Genomic DNA, 27,838 nt, shown 5'->3' on the forward strand with positions numbered 1-27,838 from the left:
AAGATTTGAATCAATACTTTATGATAGGAAATATATGGTTAACAAAAAAACACATGAAAAGATGGTTAGCATTATTCATTCATTAAGGAAATACAAATTAAAATCACAGTTAAATTATACTACATCCTTATTGAAATCATTTTAAAAATGGACAATACCAAATATTGGAAGAAACTTTCATACACTGCTGATAGGAATGCAAAATGGTACAGCCACTAAAAAGCAGTTTGATAGTTCACCTACTGATATGGAAACTAAGACTCAGAAGTTTGGACTTGCCAGAGAGCACATAACTATTAGCTGTGGTGCAGGCCTTTAAACTAAAATCTAATTCAAGATGCTATTCTCCTTCCAGTATACCATACTGTCTTTCTCCTAAAAAGTAAGGAATTAAACATAAATATATAAACGTTTCATATATAATAATGATTTTAATTACTGTTGGCATTAATTCCCAGCCCAATAATGACTGAAGTTTGCAGGATTGCTTACTAAATCTGTGTTGGTTGCAGAAATAATATATACAGAACTCTGCTTCCTACTCCTCATAGGAAGCACTGATACTCTCTTACTCCACCAACCTGAGCTCATATGCAATGTGATTTGGCAGTAGGCATATGAAAGGGGCAAAAATGGTTGGTCCGATGTACCTCATTCTGATGCACTCAATATCCCAGCCTCGTCTCAACCAGAGGCTAGAATATGCATATAGCCCATAAAAAATGCAAACATATTCTGAAATGAAAGAGAGACTCCAGAACTTCCAAGGGTGTGGTCTTTTATAAGGAAAAACTATCGTACTTGTCTTTTGTTGTTTTTGTTAGGTACCAAGATGAACAATTTTCTTCTCACAAATGTAGTACATGAATCTGGAACAGTCAGAAGCAGCTATCCTTGTTGCTGTTATACTTCCACAGTTTCCATTCTTTGACTCATTCCAATCACTTAACACAACATAAAAGCATAGAAATGCTGTAAAATATACATTTACTAATGGAGATATAGTAAGAGGTATTGGTGCAAAGTCAAGGTGGTATATTTTTTCTTTCCTTATAGAAACTATCCCTTGGTGCCCTAGGCTTTCCTAAAGAGTACCTTATGATGAGTATAGGCATGAAGTCAAAAAATCTCCCTCTCTCCATGTACTCATTTTCTGAACTTAAGTCCTTTGGATATGTGTGCGTGTGTGTGTGTGTGTGTGTATGTGCATACATATATATGCCTATGTATGTATGTGTGCATTTTTTTTCCTATATGCTTTCAGGAATGTAAACCAGAATCTCTGATTATAGAACTTATTAGTTAGCATCTATTCTAGAGACTTACATTTTGAGCAAAGGCAGTGAGTTATCTTCCCATGTCCAAGAACTGCTGGTGCCTTTACAGGACAATCCAACCCAAGAAAAATAGGATAGCTGACTTTGAATGAAATTCTGTAATAAAAGGAACATATTCTACAAGTAAATATCTTTTTGTGTTTCTGAAATGAAGTAATAATCTTAAGATTATTTTTATTATTATGAATAGCAAAAAGTTATAAAGATCAACTCCATCCTGATCCTAGTCAAATTATAAAATAATGGAATCACAGTTATTGATATTTTATTAAATATAGAGGCATAAATGAGGCAAAAGAACACTCTCTTACATTAGCTATTTCGATTTAGGACTGAAATCTCTTAATTTCCTTTCAAAACCTATGTCTGTAGCTCAAAGATTAGTTCTGAGCAAAGCCTGATTTGTACTTTGGGGTACCGGTGTGATAGCTATGAGATTTCTACCAATGTTGCTTATATTTTTGTTCTACAAGTTTATTTCTTGTGAAACGGGCATCTTGAGGAAGTAGTCCTTGTCCATCAGATGAGGTGTTTAAATAGCTGGCTAGAAATTACTTGATAAGTATAAAAGTAACTGATATTCATCTTGTACTTTAATTTTTACAAAGCATATACACATATATTATCTCACCTGATCTTCCTAAATATGTTGCAAGGAAAATATAGCCCATTCTATTACCTACTCTCCACCTTTTCCAAGTGAGGAAACTGATGGTCTAGTTAATTTAGTCACACAAAACAATGTGTGAAAGGGAGTTAAATTGAGGTTTTCTGAGTATAGATTCTATTTTCTCATTCTGCTTTAACTTTCACCCTTAGTTTTGATTTTCTTTTTATTTCCTACTCCTTTGAGAAGATGATAAAAGTTTAGATTATCTACCCAGAAGAAAATACATATATGCATCTAGACATAAAATTTGGCATTAAATTCAGGGTTTTTACAGATGGCTTTATCTCTCAATGAAGATATTCTGTAGAAAAATTAGGGCTTCTAGACTCTGAAACTTATTCCTGGACCCTCTGTCTATCCATGGACCCCAAGTTAAGATTTCTTATGTCAAAATATGCATTATCAGTGGATAAATTAATAAGAGGGTTATTGAATATGACATCTTTTAAAATGTTCTTCTGAAATTCTATAAGTCTATGAAAGGCTAGAGGTAAACCAATTAAATTAATATGCAGCCACTCATGAAAAGCCAGAAGCCCTATGAGCTAACACCTCTCATCTCTTTTCTTATGTTTCTATCATAATTCTGGTTGGTATGAGTACAGTTACATAAATGTTCCTGAAAATCTCGTAACTATCCATATAAATCCTATAGTTCTTATCTAAGAAGATTATAAAGGATTTTCTGACTAAAATGTGATTGTTAATATATGTTCAGCAGAGACAGATCACATTTTCTCTCTTATCTGGCTACTTTTCAATATATTATATTTTCATATAAGCTCTTTACCTTGTCTGTAAACAAAGTAGGATTTTGAAAAAATTTATCCCATCAAGAACAATTGCAATTTTCTTTTTTTAATTGACATATAATTGACATATAAGATTATATTAGTTTCAAGTGTATAACATAATGATTTGGTATTTGTATAGATTGCAAAATGATCACCACAGTAAGTCTATTTAACATCCATTACAGTACATGCGATTTTCTATTGGAGTAAAAAGGAGGTTAATTCAGACTCTACACATGTCTTCTTTCTGGATTTAAATTTTGCTTAGCGAGAGGTTGGTGTCAAGATGGTGGTGTAGGCAGACTCTGAACTCACCTCCTCCAATGGACACAACAGATCTACAAATACTTTTGGGATAATTACCCCTGAGAGAGAACTGAAAACTGGATAAGAGGAACCTCTGCAACAAGCTACAGTCCTGACTGAGCTGGAAGAGGCAGAAATTCCATTCTGGAGAGAAAAAAGCCACCTTTGCAAGCCATGTGCTTTACGGCTGCCTGGGAGCAATACAAAGGTATGCAGCCTTCCCTGGAGGAGTAGGGGACCTAAACAGGGGAGCATGGCCACTATAAGCATTTTTTGGACCCAGTGCAGCTGAGATGAGTGTCAAAACATCTGGCCTTGCTGACTATTAACAACAACGGGGAATACTGTCTGAAAAGCTATCAGACATAAGGAAAGAAAAGTTGACTCTTAAAGGGCCCAAGCACAAATTCAACCATTGTGGAAAGCAACATAAAATCACCAGAAAGAAAGTTGCACAGCGCTTTGGTGAAAAGAGACTCAGCTGATAGGCTCTGGGTGCATCTCAGTGAGAGGTGAGACCTCTTCAGGGACTGATACATTGGCGGCAACCATTGATGTGACCTGGTGTAGGCATGCTGACACAGACACTGGCAGACACCATTGGAGTTCTCCCCCTGGCCTCTCAGTCCACGGTCTGCCCCAGCCACTAGAGTACTGATTTAATCTAGCTCAGCCAAGGCAGGCAGCCCACACTAGGAACTGGCCCCACCCAAAAGCAAGCCCTCAGGCAACTTGTGGGCCTGCATGGGCTGGGTGCATGGGTCCTCTGCAGCCTGGTGAGTGGGTCCACCTCTGCAGGGCAGGTTGTGTGTGAGGACCCGGTGGAGTGTGTGGGGCATCGATGGAGTGTGTGGGGCCTTTAGCAGTGGGGTTATTGGGTTCACTTCAAGGAGTCAGGGCATGTGCACAGGGCAGGACTGCGTTGATGGTGTGTGTGGCCTGGTGGGTGAGGGAGCTTGTCTGCTGCCTTAGACTTGTACTTCTCAAACAGCCACACAGGGGAATTTGCCCTGCTTTCCAAAGCCTGAAACAATTGAGTACTCCCATGCCTGGGGCCAGCCCCACTCAGCTGCAATCTTGAAAGAGCTGACAAGACCCATATAGGAGGCCTACAGCAATTGTAAGCCCCTGAGCATAGCAAACAGCCATGCTGGGGGCCTACTCACTTAACTGAAAAACAGAAACAGGAATATGCCTTTAGACCTTGCAGCCAACTGTGCTACAGCTACCCACACCTGATAAAGTGACTGAAGGGTCCACAGAAGCCACACATGGCTGAGCATTACAACAAGCCAGCCAAGAGGACACTCCAGCCTCCCTGGCCACCTGCAGCAAGAACAATCCTGCCACAACAAAGGACACACATAACCCGCACAGGGGTCACTCCTGGAACATTTGGAACTGGTTAAAAGAAAGAACACACTTCTGGGACTCAGAAGGCATCACTTATATAAAGCCACTTCTCTAAGATCAGGAGATGTAGCTGACCTACCTAATACATAGATATAAAAACAGAGAAACAGGCAAAATGAGGAGGAAAAGGAATATGTTCCAAGTAAGGGAAAAGGACGAAACCCCAGAAAAAGAACAAAGTGAAACAGAGATGAGCAATGTACCTGACAAAGAGTTCAAGCAAAAGGTTATAAGGATGCTCACCCCTCTTGGGAGAAGAATGCATGAACTCAGTGAGAATGTCAACAAAGAATTGGAAAATAGAAAAAGAACCAATTAGAAATGACTGGCACAATAGTGGAAATGAGAAATTCACTAGAGAGACTCAAAAGCAGAGTAGATGATACAGAAGAACAGATCAGTGAACTGGACAAAAAATTAGAGGAAGTCAACCAAGCTGAACAGCTAAAAGAAAAAAGAATTAAAAAGAACGAGGACAGTCTAAGGAACCTCTGGGACAACATCAAGTGCACTAACATCTGTGTTATAGGTGTCGCAGAAGGAGACTGGAGAGACAAAGGGACAGAGAATCTATTTGAAGAAATAATACTGAAAACTTTCCTAACCTAAAGAAGAAAACAGACATCCAGGCACAGGAAGCACAGAGAGCACCAAACAAGATAAACCCAAAGAGGCCCACACCAAGACATATTGTAATTAAAATGTCAAAAGTTAAAGATAAAGAGAGAATCCTAAAAGCTGGAAGAGAAAGGCAACAAGTTACATGCAAAGTAAACCCCTAAGGCTATCAGCTGACTTTTCAGCAGAAACCTTACAGGCTAGAAGAGAATGGCACAATACATTTAAAGTGCTGAAAGGAAAAACCTACAGCAAGAATAGTCTACTTGGCAGGGTTATCATTCAGAATGGAAGGAGAGAGAAAGAGTTTCCCAGACAAGCAAAAATTAAATGACTCGGTCTCCAAGAAACCAGTCTTATAAGAAATGCTAAAGGGACTTATTTAAGGGAGCAAGAGAAGACCACAAATAGGAAAAAATTATCTAATTCCATGATAAGAGGGTAATGGATACAAACACACAAATAAGAGGTTAGATATGATATCAAAAACACAAAATGTAGGAGGAGGGGAATAAAAGAGGAGAGTTTTTAGAAAGAGGTCAAACTAAAAAAAACATCAACTTAATACAGATTGCTATACACATAAGTTATTCTATATGAACCTCATGGTAATCACAATCCAGAAACCTATAATAAATACACAAAAAACTACGAGAAAGGAACCCAAGCATAATACTAAAGAAAGCTATCAAACCACAAGGAAAGAGAGCAAGAGAAGAAGAAAGGAACAGAGGAGAACTACTAAAACATCCAGAAAAAAGTAAAAAAATGGCAGTAAGTACATACTTATCAATAGCTACTTTAAATGTCAATGGACTAAGTGCTCCAATCAAAAGGCATAGGGTGGTTGGTTACATAAAAATATGAGACCCATATATATGCTGCTTACAAGAGACACACTTCAGACCTAAAGACACTCACAAACTGTAAGTAAAGGGATGCAAAAAGATGTTCCATGCAAATGGCAATGAAAAGAAAGCTGAGGTAGCAATATTTATATCAGACAACTAGACTGTAAAACACAAACTGTAATAAAAGATAAAGAAGGGCACTACATAAGGATCAAGGGAACAATCCAACAAGAGGATATAACACTTGTAAATATCAATGCACTCAATGTAGGAGCACCTAAATTTATAAAGCAATTATTAACAGACATAAAATGAGAAATAGTAACATAATAATAGTAGGGGACTTTAACACTCCACTTACACCAATGGATAGATTTTTCAAACAGAAGATCAATAAGGAAACGTTGGCCTTAAATGACACACTAGAAGAGATGGACTTAGTAGATACATACAGAACATTCCATTCAAAAACCAAAGAATACACTTTCTTTTCAAATGCACATGGAACATTCTCCAGGATTAATCATGTATTAGGCCACAAAACAAGCCTCAGTACATATAAGAATATTGAAATAATACCAAGCATCTTTTCTGACCACAAACGTATGAAACTAGAATTCAGCTACAGGAAGAAAATCAGAAGCCACAAATATGTGGAGATTAAACAAAATGCTACTGAACAATGATTGAGTCAATGAAGACACCACAGAAGAAATGAAAAAATACCTGGAGACAAATGAAAATGAAAATACCACATGCCAGAATTTATGGGATACAGTTCTAAGATGGAAATTTATAGCAATACAGACTGACTTCAACAAACAAGAAAAATCTCAAATAAAAAATCTAACAGTGCACCTAAAGGAACTGGAAAAAGAAGAACCAACAAAGCCCCAAATGAGTAGAAGGAGGGAACTAACAAAAATCAGATCAGAAATAAATGAAATAGAGACTAAAAAACAATAAAAAAGTCAATGAAACCAAGAGCTGGTTCTTTGAAAAGACAAACCAAATTTACAAATCTTTAACTATACTCACCAGGTAAAAGACAGAGAAACTCAAATAGATAACACCAGAAATGAAAGAAGAGAAATTAGAACCGACACCTCAGAAATACAAAAGATTATGAGAGAATACTATGAAAAGCTATATACAAACAAATTGGAGAATATAGAAGAAAGGGATAAATTCTTAGAATCATATCACCATCCAAAACTGAATCAAGAAGAAAGAATTTTAATAGATCAATCACCAGTAAGGAGCTCAAAACAGTAACCAAAAACCTCCCCCAAAATAAAAGTCCAGGACTAGGTGGCTTCCCTGGTGAATTCTACCAAACAATCAAAAAACACTTACTGCCTGTACTTCTCAAACTCTTCCAAAAAGTTGAAGAGGAAGGGAAGCTTCGTAACTCATTCTATAAAGCCAACATTACCCTGATACCAAAACCAGACAAGGACAACACAAAAAAAGAAAGTTACACACTGCTATCACTGATGAACATTGATGCAAAAATCATCAACAAAATACTAGCAAATCAAATACAACAATACATTAAAAAGATCATACACCATGATCAAGTGGAATTTATTCCAGGGATGGTTCAACATCTGCAAATCTATCAACATGATACACCACATTAACAAAATGAAGAATAAAAATCACATGATCATCTCACTCGATGCAGAGAAAGCATTTGACAAGATACAGCATCCATTTATGATAAAAACATTTATGAATAAAATGGATATAGAAGGAAAGTACTTCAACATAATAAAGGCAATATATGACAAGCCCACAGCTGATATCATTCTCAATGGTGCAAAACTGGAAGCCATCCCTCTAAGAACAGGAACCATACAAGCATGTCCATTTTCACCACTTCTATTTAACATAGTATTGGAAGTCCTAGCCAGAGCAATCAGGCAAGAAAAAGAAATAAAAGTGATGCAAATTGGAAAAGAAGAAGTGAAACTCTCACTATTTGCAGATGACATGATTTTACACATAGACAACCCTAAAGAATCCACCAAAAAACTTCTGGAAATAATAAATGAATATGGCAAAGTTGCAGTATACAAAATCAATATACAGATTCAGTTGTGCTTCTATACACTAACAGCAAAGCAGTAGAAAGAGACGTTAAGAATACAATCCCATTTACAACTGCAAGAAAAAGAAAAAAATACCTAGGAATAAACTTAACCAAAGAGGTGATAGATATGTACACTGAAAACTATAAAATAATGTTGAAAGAAATTGAAGAAGACACAAAGAAATGGAAAGATATTCCATGTTCTTGGATTGGAAGACATAGTTAAAATGTCCATACTTCCTAAAGGAATCTATAGATTCAATGTAATCCCTATCAAAGCCCCAACAACATTTTTCACAGAAATAGAACAAAGAATCCTAAGGTTTATGTGGAACAGCAAAAGACACCAAGTAGCCAAAGGAATCTTGAGAACAAAAGAACAAATCTGGAGGTGTCACACTCCCTGATGTCAAAATATACTACAAAGGTATAGTAACCAAAACAGCATGGTACTGGCACAAAAACAGACACATAGATCAATGGAACAGAATCAAGAGCTCAGAAATAAAACCATACATCTATGGACAGGTAATTTTCAACAAAGGAGCCAAGAACATACAACGGAGAAAGAATATAGAAGAATATATTCTTCTATATTCAATACATAGTGTTGGGAAAACTGGACAGCCACATGCAAAAGAATGAAAGTAGACTGTTATTTTACACCATACACAAAAATTAACTCAAAATGGATGAAAGATTTGAATGTAATACCTGAAACCATGAAACTTCTAGAAGAAAACAGAGACAGTATGCTCTTTGAGATTGGTCTTAGCAACATATTTTCAAGCACCATGTCTGACCGGGCAAGAAAAACAATAGAAAAAATAAACAAATGGGACTACATCAAAATAAAAAGCTTCTGCACAGCAAAGGAAACCATCAACAAAACAAAAAGGCAACCTAACAATTGGGAGAAGATATTTGCAAACCATATATCTGATAAGAGGTTAATATAGAAAATATGTAAAGAACTCATACATCTCAACAACAAAAAAACTAACAACCCAATTAAAAATTGGGCAAAACCTGAACAGACATTTCTCCAAAGAAGGTATACAGATGGCCAACAGGCACATGAAAAGATGTTCAACATCATTAACTATCAGGGAAATGCAAATCAAAACTACAATGAGATCTCACCTCATGTCCATCAGAATGGCTATAATTAACAAGACAGGAAACAAGGAGTGTTGGAGAGGATGTGGAGAGAAGGGAACTCTCATACACTGCTGGTGGGAGTGCAAACTGGTGCAGCCACTATGGAAAACAGTATGGAGATTCCTCAAAAAATTAAGAATAGAACTAACATATGATTTAGCTATTCTGCTGCTGGGTGTTTATCCAAAAAACATGAAAACATGAATGCATAAAGATACATGCACTCTAATATTCTTTGCAGTGTTATTCACGATAGACAAGACTTGGAAGCAACCTAGATGCCCATCAAGGGACGAATGGGTAAAGGAGATATGGTGCCTATACACAATGGAATACTACTCAGTCATAAGAAATGATGAAATCCAGCCATTTGTGACAAGATGGATGGACCTTGAGAGTATTATGGTAAGCAAAATAAGTCAGAAGGAGAAAGTCAAATACTGCATGATCTCACTCATAAGTAGAAGAGAAAAACAACAACAATCAAACACAAAGAGACAAAGATTGGATTGGTGGTTGCCAGAGGGGAAGGGTGGGAGGTATGATGAGGCACATGTGTGTGGTGATGGATTGTAATTAGTCTTTGGGTGGTGATCATGAGGCAATCTATACAGAAATCAAAATATAATGGTGCACACCTGAAATTTATATAATGTTATAAACCAATGTTACTGCAATAAAAAAAAAATTATATATCTGAATGCATAAATAGGGATCTTACAGTTAGTGAGTACCTTATAGTTACAGGGAATTTTCTTTATTTTTCAAAGAAATGGAAGAATAAAATCAAATAAACATTCCTTAAAAAAATAAATAATTAAATTTTCCTTTGTTTTCTTGATGGTTTTCAAGTTCATATTTTTTTTATCGCTATTTCTGAGTTGTTGATAGCCAAGTATATGGATAATTGGACTAGTACAGAAGACTGAGTGATTCTTAGTGTCTATTAACCTATCTTTGAGAAGATATTAAAAGATTACTTCTAACCTGGAATGTCAGGATGTACTAATTTTTTTTGCTGGAATAACTGTAAATTATTTCTAGATTCAAAGCATGACATAATGATAAGGATTATGAAATATTTACTTCAGTTTTCTTTGGAAGCTAGTATGAGTTAAAAGTAAATATAAGTTGGAATTAATTGATCTTCAATTTTAAATTCATAGCGAGTTTTTCCTTTTATTTCAAGCTCAGTGGCAATGCTATATTTCTTGATTTTATTAGAGGTATAAGGACTTTACTCCGAGGCTGAAGCTAAATTTCTATGAAATTCTCAAGGTGAGATATCCAATTTTCCTTGACAGAGCATGATATATTTTCATGATAAATTTTTTAAATTGTCTTACATTTTCTATGCTGTGGAAATTTTAATTGCGACTGGATTAGATGAATTAAGTAAAATTCTAATTTCATTTATACTAGTATCTCTAACTTAATATAAACACTCTCTGGATCTGAGTCAACTTACAACTATATATATATAAGTTGTGATAAGACACTCCAATATTATTAAAGGTTAAGATTTACCCAACAACCAGACAAATATGGTGTGAGATGGAAAACAGAAAATATACATCACCAGTTCTTTTTCATCTTCTCTCTTAAGAAGTGTGGACTTCATTTTCTTGCAGACTTTCTTACTCTCTTCGAAGTTCTTCAAATCATGTGAAAAATGATAACATTTCTCTTCACAACATAACTATTTAGTTTTACAGGCGCTGCTCTCACTTCCTTGGAAACAAAAGACATTCCCCAGAGACCACTCAGTGTGCATCCTGAGAGCAATGCTTTGGGGCTGAGATTGATGAATCCTTTCCAGTCCTTCCAAAAACATTTACTTTATGAGACTGATGGGCTTCATTTCTGCTTTCTGAAAAGAGCCTTGATCTGGTTAGAGGGTCACATTACTTACATCCCTCCAAATCTATGCACAATATTATTAAAAATTTCTAACAAGATTGGTATTTTCCCTGACAACCTCTATTGAAAAGACTTCACAATGGGAAACAGCTTCTTTATATTCTCTAGATTGAGTAAAATCTATAGTTATAGAGCAGAGCTTAAGTGAGTACCTGATCTATATAGTCATATTAAAGGGTACAATAATGATTAGAGAGCATGATAAAGGAGATCTAGGGTTATTTTTTTAAGAAAATGTATCATTTTGAGAAATGGTGATATAAAAGGATATAATCATACATACAGAAAAATCTAACCTCTGAGAAAGACTGATTTTTTTTTCAATTATAAAGAATAAAGATAGGACTCTACAATTAGTTTAGTCTATAAGAAAATGCAATTTCAGCATGATATCAAGGAATAGAGGGAAACAGAGAAGAGGCCTGTCACACTCAGTCTTCAATCCACATCTGCATACCTCTGTTACATGGTTCCTCTTTGAATCCCACGTTTTTAGATGTGGAATTGTCTTCTTGTGTTATGTTGTCCAATGCAGGCTTCCGTGGTTGGTCTGTCTGATGACCCTGGAAAAATTTACTCTATCATTATCTTGAGGAAAATATAACATGGAACTGAATAAAAGGCACAATATTAACTTATAATGTGTCAGTTAATGTTCAGGAGTAAGGACCATTTTTATTCTGGTGCTTTTAGGCATCTCTTCTCTGCATATGATTTCTACACTTACATCTCACTTGTTGAAAATACATTAATTAATGACAAGACATCTCACTAGACCTTGATGATACAACAATGAAAAATGCAAAGCTTCTGTCCTCAAGGAACTCACTCATTGTAACTGGGAGGGTATGTAATTAGAGTACTATGCGATGAGTGATAAAACAAAGGTAATCGAGAGTTGCTATTAGAACTCAGAGGAGGGTAGACTGATTAAATGCAGGTTCTGGAATAGTGTGACAGGTCAGCAAAACTTCACATATTAGTGTTGATCTTAAATTTGCTTTTTGTCTATGGATGAGAAAGAGGTAGGAAAGTGAAAAGAGTAGACAGTAAAATTCTAGATTGGTGCAATCAGTTTTCCAAAGTAGTAAAATAGACAGCCCACGACATATTAAGATAGTCCAAAGTTAGTCAGTACATCCAGAAGATAGGTTGTGTGTAAGGGATCATAGGGAGATAAGACTGTAAATGAAAACAAAAATTACATCATTAAGGGGCTGGCCCACAGCCTAGTGGTTAAGTTCGGTGCACTCCGCATCAGCAGCCTGGTTGGGTTCCCAGGTGCAGACCTACACCCCTCATTGGCAGCCATGCTGTGGCGGCTACCCACATACAAAATGGAGGAAGATTGGCACAGAAGTTATCTCAGGGCAAATCTTCTTCATCAAAAAAAAAATAAATTCATGTCATTAAGAAAACCTTACACGGATGCTAAAGTATTTGAATTTCAACATAAGGCCTGCACTCTCAACACTTTTAATTTCCACACCAGTACACTTGAGAAATATCAATAATGTTCAACATTCTGCTAGTGATTCTAATGGCCTTAATCATTATAATAAAGTCTGCTTCACTACCCAGCACTTATTATTCCTTCTGAATCATTGATATAGAGGTTGTTTAGCTTTTGAAAGCTACTCAACAGTAAAGCCAAATGACCAGATTCTAAATATCACTTCATTGTTATGTAAAGCATGAAGTGCAAAGATACTGGATTCGTGAAGAATAATTCAGGGGCACAATTCCTTTCCTGACATCTTGTCTATGCTGCAATCCTACAGCTATAACTTTACTGGCTACACTCGGCTATTAGCAGTCACTTCAAACTCAGAAGATCTTATACAGCTCACTGTCTTTTTACAAAACAGTATAATACCCATTGAACTTTTTTATCTTTTCATTTAAGCCACCACTATCCACATAAGAGGACCCCAAAATTTGGATTTAAAATTTGATTTATTCTTCTCCTTTACCTTCCACAACTAATCAGGCATAAAATCATCTAGTCTGGATATTTATTCCTCCATAAATATCCACATTTCTTCCCATTTATCCATTTACAATTCTTCCTTAGGTAAATAATAGTCTTACTTTTTCCATGATAAACATTTTCTGAACCATTCATTTCTTAATTGATACCTCACTTCTTTGGAAAGCCTATGATAAAAACTTCCCTAAATGGTTAGTAGGTTTAGTTTTTATTTTCTTTCTTGTTTTCATTATAAAATGGTAAAAGCAATATTTGAGTGTTTACAATGTGACACAAATTGTTCTTAATACACCTTTAATATGAATTCATAATTTATTTGTAACAACATAGAATGTTGGTCCAAGATACATGATAAAAATATCTTAGTTTATTAATTTTGTTTAATGATTTTTTTCTTGTGTTTAGCTCAGTATCTCCCACTTTCCAAAAACTAAAAAAATAATTTTCTATTAGAGTCTCTTAAAATATTGATGATGAATGCCTATATCTTTAAATTAATATCACATTTATAAGAATGTGTCCTTTAAAGAGAATAGTTGATGGCTTATATGTAAAATATTACTTTTTTTAAAGGAGAAATAAATATATTTGAATAAGTATCTAAATAATTTTTTAAATTGAAAAATGCCCTTTTTAAAACTTAAACTCTTATTAAGCACTGCTTTTTAAATTCCGGTAAGTCATATACCATATGACAATTTTTGCTATATTTGCCCTCAATTCATATAATTATTTGTGCAATATTTTACATCCACTATTTTTCAACTTAAATAAATTTATTTTAAAGGGAAAATTTATACCATCGCCATAAATGGAGCTCTATATTTTTTTTGCTATAATGAATTATAAGTGGCTTGTAACTATTAAAAAATAAATTACATCCATCTATCTGCAAAATTCTTCAAGTTAAGGATGAATATACCGCACTTTTTAAAAGTCTAGAACTATAATTTATTTATTAAATTGCACTGGTAAAAAAAATTTAAATAAAAACAAAACTTGGTATGATGCTCATTCTATTAGAGCCTGAAGAGGAAAAAAAACGCAAAAATATATTACTTGGAAATTATTTTACATATGTATTAATTAATAGGGAATAATGGAATTGTGACATTGTCTTGAGGCACTCTAATTATTATAACTTGAATCATCCTAAGGTTACTCCTCACCTTCCTCTCTCTTTGAGGTAAGATCAAAATGAACTTCATACAAATATTGCAGAATTACTTCTCTCAATGTTGCTGTACTATGTTAGATGCAGGACTGAGAGATGTAAAATATATTTAAATCCATAAAATATTAAATAAGCATCCATTATGTGTAAGATATCATGAAAAGTGTGTGGCTAGGGAATACAGAGTTTTTGACTTCTAGAGAGCATATTTATTTATTTAATTATTTTATTTATTTATTTTTTTGTGAGGGAGATCAGCGCTGAGCTAACATCCATGCTAATCCTCCTCTTTTTGTTGAGGAAGACCGGCTCTGAGCTAACATCTATTGCCAATCCTCCTCCTTTTTTTTTGTTTCCCCAAAGCCCCAGGAGGTAGTTGTATGTCATAGTTGCACAGCCTTCTAGTTGCTATACGTGGGACGCGGGCTCAGCATGGCTGGAGAAGCGGTGCACCGGTGTGCGCTGGGGATCAGAACCCAGGCCGCCAGTAGTGGAGCGCCTGCACTTAAGCGCTAAGCCACAGGGCCGGCCCAAAAGAACATATTAAAAATACACCTCGAGAGAAGTCAAGATGGCGGCGTAGGCAGACTCTGAACTCACTTCCTCCCGTGGACACAGCCGATTTACAACTACTCGTGCAAAAATCACCCCTGAGACAGAACTGAAAACTGGATAAGAGGAACTCCTGCAACAACGGACAATCTTAACTGGGGTAGAAGAGGCAGAGACTCCCTTCTAGAGAGGAAAAACGCCGCCTTCACAAGCCGCCAGCTTCACGGCCGCGGGGAGCAGCTCACAGGTACGCAGCCCTCCCTGGAGGCGCGGGGCCCTGAGCCGGGGAGCGCCCCCGCTGTGGGCATTTTGTGGACCCAGCACAATCGAGACCAGCGGCATAATATCTGACTTTGCCTGCTACTAAAGCATTGGGGAGCACCCACAGAAAACCCGGTTCACAAAGAAACTGAAACTGGCTCTTAAAGGGCCCCCACACAAACTCACCCGTTCCAGAAAGCATCCTAAAATCACCAGAAAGAAAGGTGCACAGTGCTTCGGTGACAAGAGACTCACCTAATAGGCCCTGAGTGCATCTCGGTGAGGGGTGAGACCTCTCCGGGGACTGGGACATTGGCGGCGGCCATTGTTGTGGCCTGGTGTGAGCGTGCTGACACAGACGCCATTGGAGTTCTCCCTGAGACCTGCTAGCCCAGGGTCTGCTCCACCCGCTAGAGCACCGATTTAATCCAGCTCAGCTTGGGCAGGCAGCCCGCCCTAGAGACTGGCCCCACCCAACAACAAGCCCTCAGGCAACGTGTGGGCCTGCATAGATTGGTGACTGGATTCTCTGCAGCCTGGCAACTGAGCTGACTTGAGCAGGGCAGGGTGTGCACAAGGAGCAGGTGGAGAGTGTGGGGTGGTGGCGGAGTGTGTGGGGCTCCCGCCGTGGAGAGACTGGGTCCACTTGGGGAGGTCGGGGCGCTCACACGGGGCAGGACTGTGTTGACTGTGTGTGTGGACCTGTGGGCAACAGGGCTTGTCAGCTGCAGAAGACTTGTGCTTCTCAAAGACCCACATAGGAGGTTTGCCCCACCTTCCAAAGCCTGAAACAATTGGGTGCTCCTGTGCCTAAGGGCAGCCCCACCCAGCTGCAATCCTCAGAGAGCTGACAAGAGACCTAATAGGCTAGAGGTTTACAGCAATTGTAAGGCCCTGAGCCTAACAACCTGCCACACTGGGGGCCTACTCACTTAAAAGAAATACTGCAACACAGATGTGGTATTAGAACTTGCAGCCAACTGTGCTGGGGCTCCCCACACATGATAAAGAGACTGAAGGGCCCACAACAACTACAAGCAGCTGAGCATTACAACAGCTGGCCAGGAGCATAACTCAGCCTCCCTGGGCACCTATAGGGAGAGCTAACAGGTCACAATAGAAGGACACACGTAGCCCACATAGGGGCTACCCCTGGAACATTGAGAACTGAGGGAAGCACACTGGAAGCCTCCTAAGCCATCACTTACATAAGGTCACCTATCCAAGAGCAGGAGACGTAGCTGACCTACCTAATACATAGACACAAGCACAGGGACAGAGGCAAAATGAGGAGGCAAAAGAATACATTCCAAGTAAGGGAACAGGACAAAACCCCAGAAAAGGAACTAAGTGAAACAGAAATGAGCAACCTACCCGACAGAGAGTTCAAACTAAGAGTGTTAAGGATGCTCACTGATGTGGGGAGAAGAATAGATGAACTCAGTGAGAATGTCAACAAAGAAATGGAAGATATAAAAAAGAACCAATCAGAAATGAAGAATACAATACTGGAAATGAAAAATTCATTAGAGGGACTCAAAAGCAGAGTAGAGGATACAGAAGAACGGATCTGTGAGCTGGAAGAAAGACTAGAAGAAATTACCCAAGGTGAACAGGTAAAAGAGAAAAGAATTAAAAAGAGTGAGGACAGTCTAAGGGACCTCTGGGACAACATCAAGCGCACTAACATCCGTGTTATAGGTGTCCCGGAAGGAGAAGAGCGAGACAAGGGGGCAGAGAATCTATTTCAAGAAATAATAGATGAAAACTTCCCTAACCTAAGGAAGGAAACAGACATCCAGGTACAGGAGGCACAGAGAGCCCCAAACAAGATAAACCCAAAGAGGCCCACACCAAGACACATCATAATCAAAATGTCCAGAATTAAAGATAAAGAGAGAATCCTAAAAGCCGCAAGAGAATGTCAAGTTACATACAAAGGAAACCCCATAAGGCTATCAGCTGACTTCTCAGCAGAAACCTGACAGGCTAGAAGAGAATGGCATGATATATTTAAAGTGCTAAAAGGAAAAAACTTACAGCCAAGAATACTCTACCCAGCAAGGTTATCGTTCAAAATGGAAGGAGAGATCAAAATTTTCCCAGATAAGCAAAAATTAAAGGAGTTTGTCACCAAGAAACCAGTGTTACAAGAAATGTTAAAGGGACTGATTTAAGGGGAAAAGAGAAGACCACAAATAGGAAAAATTATCTATTTCCACGATTAGAACATAATGGATACAAATGCACAAAAAAGAAGTTGGATATGATATCAAAAACATAAAAGGAGGGAGGAGGGTAGTTAAAGAGTACAGCTTTCAGACAGAGGTCAAACTAAAGTGACCATCAATTCTGTATAGAAGAAGTAAGGAACAGAGAAGGGCTACTAAAACACTGAGGGAAAAAAAAAAGTTAAAAATGGCAGTAACTACATACTTATCAATAGCTACTTTAAACGTCAAGGGCGTAAATGCTCCAATTAAAAGGCATAGGGTGGCTGACTGGATAAAAAAACAAGACCCATATATATGCTGCATACAAGAGACACACTTCAGACCTAAAGACACTCACAAACTGAAAGTGAAGGGATGGAAAAAGATACTCCATGCAAATGGCAATGAAAAGAAAGCTGGGGTAGCAGTACTCATATCAGACAAAATAGACTTTAAAACAAAAACTGTAAAACAAGACAAAGAAGGGCATTACATAGTGATCAAGGGAACAATCCAACAAGAGGATATAACACTTGTAAATATCTACGCACCCAATGTAGGTGCACCTAAATATATAAAGCAATTATTAACAGACATAAAAAGAGAAATAGACAGTAACACAATAATAGTAGGGGACTTTAACACTCCACTTACACCAACGGATAGATCATCCAAACAGAAGATCAATAAGGAAACATTGGCCTTAAACGACACACTAGAACAGATGGACCTAGTAGATATATACAGAGCAGTCCATCCAAAAACCGAAGAATACACGTTCTTTTCAAATGTACATGGAACATTCTCCAGGATTGATCACATATTAGGCCACAAAACAAGTCTCCATAAATTTAAGAAGATTGAAATAATACCAAGCATCTTTTCTGACCACAACGGTATGAAACTAGAAATCAACTATAGGAAGAAAATCATAAAAGCCACAAATACATGGAGATTAAACAAAATGCTACTGAACAACGATTGGGTTACCGAAGAAATCAAAGAAGAAATCAAAAAATACCTGGAGACAAATGAAAATGAAAATACGACATGCCAGAATTTATGGGATACAACAAAAGCGGTTCTAAGAGGGAAGTTTATAGCAATACAGGCCTATCTCAACAAACAAGAAAAATATCAAATAAACAATCTAACAATGCACCTAAAGGAACTGGAAAAAGAAGAACAAACAAAGTCCAAAATCAGTAGAAGAAGGGAAATAATAAAAATCAAAGCAGAAATAAATGAAATAGAGACCAAAAAAACAATAGAAAAAATTAATAAAACCAAGAGCTGGTTCTTTGCAAAGTTCAACAAAATTGACAAACCTTTAGCTAGACTCACCAAGAAAAAAAGAGAGAAGGCACAAATAAGTAAAATCAGAAATGAAAGAGGAGAGGTTACAACAGACACCTCAGAAATACAAAAGATTATAAGAGAATACTATGAAAAGCTATATGCCAACCAATTCGACAATCTGGAAGAAATGGATAAATTCTTAGAATCATACAACCTTCCAAAACTGGATCAAGAAGAAGCAGAGAATTTGAATAGACCAATAACCAGTAAGGAGATTGAAACAGTAATCAAAAACCTCCCCAAAAATAAAAGTCCAGGACCAGACGGCTTCCCTGGTGAATTCTACCAAACATTCAAAGAAGACTTAATACCTATCCTTCTCAAACTCTTCCAAAAAATTGAGGAGGGGAGGAAGCTCCCTAACTCTACGAAGCTGACATTACCCTGATACCAAAACCAGACAAGGACAACACAAAAATAGAAAATTACAGGCCAATATCACTGATGAACATCGATGCGAAAATCCTCAACAAAATACTAGCAAATCGCATACAACAATACGTTAAAAAGATTATACACCATGATCAAGTGGGATTTATTCCAGGGATGCAGGGATGGTTTAACATTCGCAAATCAATCAACGTAATACACCACATTAATAAAATGAAGAACAAAAATCACATGATCATCTCAATAGATGCAGAGAAAGCATTTGACAAGATACAGCATCCATTTATGATAAAAACTCTGAATAAAATGGGTATAGAAGGAAAGTACCTCAACATAATAAAGACCATATATGAGAAACCCACAGCTAATATCATCCTCAATGGTGAAAAACTGAAAGCTATCCCTCTAAGAACAGGAACCACACAAGGATGCCCACTGTCACCACTCCTATTTAACATAGTATTGGAAGTCCTAGCCAGAGCAATCAGGCAAGAGAAAGAAATAAAAGGGATCCAAATTGGAAAGGAAGAAGTGAAACTGTCACTATTTGCAGATGACATGATTTTATATATAGAAAACCCTAAAGAATCCACCAGAAAACTTTTAGAAGTAATAAACGAGTATGGTAAAGTTGCAGGATACAAAATCAACATACAAAAATCAGTTGCATTTCTGTACACTAACAACGAAGTAGCAGAAAGAGAAATTAAGAATAGCATCCCATTTACAATTGCAACAAAAAGAATTAAATACCTAGGAATAAACTTAACCAAAGAGGTGAAAGATCTGTACACCGAAAACTATAAAACATTGCTGAAAGAAATTGAAGAAGACACAAAGAAATGGAAAGATATTCCGTGCTCTTGGATTGGAAGAATTAACATAGCTAAGATGTCCATACTTCCTAAAGCCATCTATAGATTCAATGCAATCCCTATCAAAGTTCCAACAACATTTTTCACAGAAATAGAACAAAGAATCCTAAAATTTATATGGAACAACAAAAGACCCCGAATAGCTAAAGGAATCCTGAGAAAAAAAGAACAAAGCTGGAGGTATCACACTCCCTGATTTCAAAATATACTACAAAGCTATAGTAACCAAAACAGCATGGTACTGGCACAAAAACAGACACACAGATCAATGGAATAGAATCAAAAGCGCAGAAATAAACCGACACATCTATGGACAGCTAATCTTTGACAAAGGAGCCAAGAACATACAATGGGGAAAAGAAAGTCTCTTCAACAAATGGTGTTGGGAAAACTGGATAGCCATATGCAAAAAAATGAAAGTAGACCCTTACCTTACACCATACACAAAAATTAACTCCAAATGGATTAAAGACTTGAATGTAAGACCTGAAACTGTGAAAGTTCTAGAAGAAAACATAGGCAGTACGCTCTTCGACATCGGTCTTAGCAACATCTTTTCAAACACCACATCTGACCGGGCAAGAGAAACAATAGAAAAAATAAACAAATGGGACTACATCAAACTAAAATCTTCTGCACAGCAAAGGAAACCATCAACAAAACGAAAAGACAACCTAACAATTGGGAGAAGATATTTGCAAACCATACATCTGATAAGGGCTTAATCTCCAAAATACATAAAGAACTCATGCATCTCAACAACGAAAAAGCTACCAACCCAATTAAAAAATGGGCAAAAGACCTGAACAGACATTTCTCCATAGAAGATATACAGATGGCCAACAGACACATGAAAAGATGTTCAAAATCATTAACTATCAGGGAAATGCAAATCAAAACTACAATGAAATATCACCTCACGCCCGTCAGAATGGCTATAATTAACAAGACAGGAAACAAGGAGTGTTGGAGAGGATGTGGAGAGAAGGGAACTCTCATACACTGCTGGTGGGAGTGCAAACTGGTGCAGCCACTATGGAAAACAGTATGGAGATTCCTCAAAAAACAATAGAACTACCATATGATCCAGCTATTCCACTGTTGGGTATTTATCCAAAGAACTTGAAAACACCAATTTGCAAAGGTACATGCACCCCTGTGTTCATTGCAGCCTTATTCACGATAGCCAAGACTTGGAAGCAACCTAAGTGCCCATCAAGGGACGAATGGATAAAGAAGCTGTGGTATATCTACACAATGGAATACTACTCAGCCGTAAGAAACGACGAAATCCAGCCATTTGTGACAACATGGATGGACATTGAGGGTATAATGCAAAGTGAAATAAGTCAGAGGGAGAAGGTCAAATACCGTATGATTTCCTTCATTAAGTAGTAGATAATAACAACAATAAACAAACACATAGGGACAGAGATTGGATTGGTGGTTACCAGAGGGGAAGGGGGGAGGGAGGAGGGTGAAAGGGATAATTCGGTACATGTGTGTGGTGATGGGTTGTAATTAGTATTTTGGTGGTGAACATGATGTAGTCCATGCAGAAATAGAAGTACAATGATGTACACTTGAAATTTTTACAATGTTATAAACCAATGTTACTGCAATAAACAAAAATACACCTAGAAGAGTGTTCCATCCAGAATGGTGGCATGATAAGCTCAGTGGAACTGCTCCTCAGAAAAATAACCATAACTGATAAAAACAACCATTGTAAATAAATCAATCATTTAAAGTCTTTGGAACTTGTCTTAGGGCAAATGTTAAAGGAAGAAATATTTATTCATGAAAATCTACTAAATCTTGATAAGAACAGTGCGAGTCTGTGGCACTTGAGCTATGGCCTTTATGCCTCTCCCCACCTGAGCTCAGCATTGTGGATGATCTACTATAAGTGGGTGTGGCCAGGAAGAATAGGCTCCTTCTCTCCCCAGCTCCTAGTCTGCGGTATCTCTACATAGATATCATTGTCTAAGGCTGTGTTATCTCTCTAGGAGGGGCAGGCCACCAATATTTCTTATGCCTCCCAACTCCATATTGCACAGACTAAATTCCAGGCAATTGTGACTATGAGATTGGGGCTCCTCTCCTCCACCCAATCCATACTTACCGAGTAGAGATACCCCCCAGCTGAAGCAAGCCAAGAATATTGGAACACTGATTGCTCTCATCCCGGTTCACTAGTGGGGAGAAGTTGCCTGCCCAGAAGAGGCAAGCCAAGAAGACTAGAGGTTTCTATCCCCTCCTCCCAGGACCTGGCTCATAAAGCAAGGGTGTTACTTGGAGAAGTGGGCTACTGGGCTAGTGGGCTCCAGAGAGTATCTCAGAGATTATGTCCAGGGAAAAAGGAAAGCCATAAGAATAGAGAGCTCCAACTCTTTCCCCAAAGGAACTAACTTGATTTGATCAGGGAAGATCAAGCCTAAGGATGCTCTTGAAAACAATGGAGATTGAGGGAGGGGTGAGCAGATAAGAGGAGGCTTGCAGCTCCATGAAAGTGATCATGTCTTTTTTGTTTGTTTTGCTGAGGAAGATTCATCATGAGCTAACACCTGTTGCCAATCTTCCTATTTTTTTTTTTTTTTTTTTTTAATAAAGGAGGGAAGAGCATTGGGGGTGCCAGTGTGGGCTTTCCATCTTTAAGTTGGCCCGTCAGAGAAATCGTGTTGAGAAACTGACTTTTTTTTTTTAATTTTATTTATTTATTTGTTTTCCCCCCAAAGCCCCAGTAGATAGTTGTATGTCAGAGCTGCACATCCTTCTAGTTGCTGTATGTGGGACACGGCCTCAGCATGGCCGGAGAAGCGGTGCATGCCCGGGATCCGAACCCGAGCCGCCAGCAGTGGAACACGTGCACTTAACTGCTAAGACACGGGGCCGGCCCAATCTTCCTCTTTTTGTAATATGTGAGCCACAGCACGGCCACTGACAGATGAGTGGTGGAGGTTTGGGTCCTGGAACAGAACCCGGGCTGCTGAAGCAGAGCGTGCCAAACCTAACCACTAGGCCACCAGGGCTGACCAGAAAGTGATAATCTCAAACATAGACCAGTCAGTTTACCAGAGAGAACAAAGGAAAGAGATCGCTAAGAAAAGCCTTGGGGGTTAGTACAAATGTCAAAGACTGGCTCAAATACTACCCCTGTAAAAGGACCCAAATCACATTGGATTAGACCGTGGAGCAGTTTATTCCCCAGGACATTGTCAAAAATGAGCAATCAGCCAGCAATTAGCAGAGTCTAACAGATGGATGTGATACTAACAGAGACAGATATCTTAAGAGAGATCAGGGAAAGAGACAGCCAAAGAAAACCATGCTAAAATCATTGTCATCTCTGGGTGACTGTGCACATGCCCAAGGATGCATCTTCTGGTGAAAGACTGAATGCTTTCACCTAAGATCAGGAATAAAATGAGGATGTACACTTTCACCTCTTCTACTCAACATTGTACTTGAGGTTCTGGTTAATTAAATTATTCAAGAATATGACATAAAATTATCCAAATTGGAAAAGAAGTAAAGCTATATTTATAGATGACATGATAATGTATGTAGAAAATCCGAAGGAGTCCACTGAAAACCCATTCAAACTAATGAACAAATTCTGCAAGGCTGCATAAAAGCAATATGCAAAAATCAACTGTATTTCTATACACTAGCAATGAACAATCTGAAAGTAGAATTAAAAACAATTTCATTTATAATAGTATCAAAAAGAATAAAATACTCAGGAATAAATTTGACAAAAGAAGTGTAAGACATATACTCTAAAAACTAAAAAAAATTGCTGAAAAATTAAAGACCTAAATACAGTTATGCACAGCATAATGACGTTTTGGTCAACAATGGACTGCACACGCAATGGTAGTCCCATAAGATTATTACCATATAGCCTAGGTGTACAGCAGGCTATACCATCTAGGTTTGTGTAAGTACACTGTATGATGTTCACACAACGATGAAATCGCTTAATGACGCATTTCTTAGAACGTATCCCTGTTGTTAAGCAATGCATGACTATAAATGAAAAGATATCCTGCATTGACCTTACATCTCATACGAAAATTAACTCAAAATGGATCAAGCATGCAAATGTAAGAGCTAAAACTATAAAATTCTTAGACGATAACACAGGTGTAAATTCTTGTGATCCCAGATTAGGCAATGGTTTCTTCGAAATGAAACCTAAAGCACAAGCAACCAAAGCAAAAATAGATAAATTGGACTTCATTAAAATTAAAAACTTTTATGTATCAAAGGTTACTATCAAGAGAGGGAAAAGATAACCCACAGGATGGGAGAAAATATTTACAAATTGTTTATCTCATAAGGGATTAATATATAGATTAATTATATCCATATAATGAAATAATTTTCAGCAATTAAAAAGGAATGCTGTGCTGGTACATCCCATCATGACTGAACCTTGGAAACATTAAGTGAAAGAAGCCAGTCACAAAACACTATATATTATATAATTCCATTTTTATGAAATGTTCAGAATAGGAAAAGCTATAGAGACAGAAAATAGAAATAGACAGAAAATAATGGCTGCTTCAGGCTGGCAAATTTGAAGAGAAATGGGAAGCAACTGCTAATGGGTATGGGGTTTCTTTTTGAAATGATGAAAATGTTCTATTATTGATTATAGTTATGGTTGTACAACTCTGAATATACTAAAAGCCTTTGAATTTTACATTGTAAATGGGTGAATTGTATGGTAGGAGAATTATATCTCAATAAAGGTGATTATATATATATATATATATATATATATATACACACACACACACATACACATACACACAATTCAAAGAGCTGGTTTTGCAAACCAGGAAGCTTGGAGCCAAGGTTCAGCTATGTCATTAAACAAGATGGTGTTCTTTAAAAAAATACATAGAGGGCCGGCCCCGTGGCTTAGCAGTTAAGTGTGTGCGCTCCGCTACTGGCGGCCCTGGTTCGGATCCCGGGCGCACACCAACGCACTGCTTCTCCGGCCATGCTGAGGCCGCGTCCCACATACAGCAACTAGAAGGATGTGCAGCTATGACATACAACTATCTACTGGGGCTTTGGGGGAAAAATAAATAAAGAAAAATGAAAAAATATATATACACACAGAGAATTTTAAACGCTCAACCGACTGCCATTGACTGTGACTTCCTTTGATGCAAGACTTGTTGGTTACTAATTTATTTTTGAATCACCTGCAGTGTTTGACATGAAAGGAAAATGATCTAGAGCAGTGGTTCTCAACTGGGGGCGATTTTACCCTCCAGGGGACATTGGCAATATTTGGAGACATTTTGGATGTGACTACAATCATCTAGTGAGCAGAGGGCAGGGGATGCTGCTAGACACCCTATAAAGCACACAGGACAGCATCCCTAATAAAGAATTATCTCACTGAAATGTCAGTAGTGCTGAGGTTTAGAAACCCTGATCTAGGGGAAATAATTGCAAGATGAAAATAATAAAAGGTCATAAAATGGGTTTTAGAAAGAGAGAACTAACATCTGGTTAGGGAATTAAATACTTCATGAAAGATTTAGAAAAATCATCCATATCCTATAAGATGGATCTGGAGGGATAGGTATGATTTCCATAGGCAGAGACAGGCTACATGAGAAAGGCTGTCCAGATGAAGAGAACAGCATAAACAAATATGCTGGAACAGAGAAACTCAGAGAACATTCAGAGAACAGCAAATGATCCAGAATTATTTGAAGCCAATTTGGACATAGGGAGTAAAGCTTAAAATTATTTGGTTGAAATAAGATTACGATTCACGAATTCAATATAAAAGTAGGGGAATTTTAACATAATTCCGTAAAGAATGAAAAATCATTAATGGTTTCTCAGCATTTTGATGACATAATCAGAGATATATTTAGAGAAGTTTATTTGGCAATTTCAATAGAATTTTTAAAGTCTGTTGACTGTAGGATAAATTAGGAGGCAATTGTAATAGTAGAGGAGAAAAGTATCGTTGGCTTATATTAGGCGTTTATGAGAATAAACAATTAAAAAAGTAAATTTGAGCTGCAGAATGGAAATTGGAGGTAGTTCCAAGAGGACTTGACAGCTTATTGAAAGATGGTGTCAGGGAGGAGAGAGAAAATGAGCACACAGCATTATCTACCATCAACAAAACCTCAAATATAGCCTTTCCTGGAAATATCCTAACTATGATCCAAGCTTTATAAATATAGGAGAACTCAGAAACTTTTGAGGAACTTTGTAAATGGCGAAGTGATTACATTAGTGATGAAGGTACAAGTGTTTCCTGGGTAGAATTGGAAGCTATGGAAGTAGTAGGAAAGGAGGACTAGTAAAAATAGTAATTCCTAAGGGAGAAGATATCTGGTTCAGGCCACAGATCTTGTTGAACTTACCCTTGAATCCCAAGACAACAGTTGCTAAAAGAAGAATGAAACAGAAGATTCCAAGAATCACTACAGTGAGACGCCAGGCAAATGGAACAGAAGAGCCTGCCCCGAGAGAAAAAGAGAGAATGAGATCAGCAGAGAAAAGGCTGAATTAAAGAGCAGGATTTAGAAGGACATTCCCATAAATTCAAGACCCTAACTCTTGAGTGTCTTCAAACTTAAACTTATTAATTGAAAGGGATACCGATCAGTTTGAAACAATAGTGAACCGGGAGTTAGATACCTAGGTCCTGCTCTCTGCTCTGTTACCATGTATCTCTTAAGGAAATCACTTATTTTAATTTATCAAAATAACTCCCTGATTCATCTCAGTGATTTATAAATACAAACTGTAATATTAGGTATATGGTTTTAAAAATTTAAATATACTTCTAAAATATATCTGTATAAATCACTTTTATTGACCCACAGTCAGAAGATATTGTTTTGTAAATATCATATGCTTGCATACATCTATAAACATCCACAAGTTCCTCATTGGAGCCTCACTACTGTTCTTCGACATTAGGAATAACCACAGCTATTGCACAAAAGAAATTATAATCACAAATATGTATCAAATAATGTTAATCAAATATTGTTTCTTGAAACTTCATAGAATGGGTAAATAGTGACATCAGGAGATTCACAATTGTTGAAAAACAAATTGAAAAGAAATAATTTTCCTGCTTGATTTGCTCAGTTATGAATGCATGTATATAGCACCCAAACTACATTAGTTCTCTGGAATATACTAACATGGATATTTCATTTTCAACACTGCTTTTCGTTTCTATCTTACTTTATTTGAATCACATACACATAGTCTAAGCAATTGGAGAATAGGTAAGCTGGGTCATCTACATAAGCTTTACATTTTTCTTTAGATGATTTGGTTCTCGTTATCTTTGTTTGACTGGAGTTCGAAGTATACGTTTTCACTTCTGAGTAAGTTAGCCGCTCTTTTATCTCTGGAGATTAAAACAGAGATGCGGTTACCACTTCATATTCATACTGTTTCTCAGAAAGCATGTAGGTTATGAATATGCGTGCAGAGAGTTGACAGAATAGGATTTTTTCCAAATAAAGGAGATCTATGTAATTGTTTTCTTCTTATTATGTAAAATCCATCAAGTAAATCTTTTAAATGACAAAATCTTGAAAATAAGTTATAATGTTTCACATGCTAATTATAATGAAATTCTTTATTGAAATTATTTGCCAAGGAGTGGGAAATAATATCAGGATTCAGTAGGGACTGGGAAAAAAAAAAAACACTCACTCTCTTTTTGCATCTGCTTCTTGATAGGAAAACGTTTCACTTTTGCATATGTTATAGGTTTTTCACTCATCTCTGAAAAATTTTGAGTTATAATTCTAAAAGACACACAAATTGACAAATTTTTTTTAAAAACT

The 27,838-nt window shown here is 37.2% G+C and overlaps 1 pseudogene; it reads right to left on the bottom strand.

Moving 5' to 3' along the window:
• Positions 1 to 17: 17 nt before the first annotated feature.
• On the bottom strand, positions 18 to 27,774 carry LOC147914808 (C-type lectin domain family 9 member A-like; annotated as a pseudogene).
• Between the last annotated feature and the right edge of the window lie 64 nt (positions 27,775 to 27,838).

Source organism: Ceratotherium simum, chromosome 17 (assembly GCF_057802395.1).
Source record: "Ceratotherium simum simum isolate JZ-2026a chromosome 17, ASM5780239v1, whole genome shotgun sequence".
Lineage (NCBI taxonomy): Eukaryota > Metazoa > Chordata > Mammalia > Perissodactyla > Rhinocerotidae > Ceratotherium > Ceratotherium simum.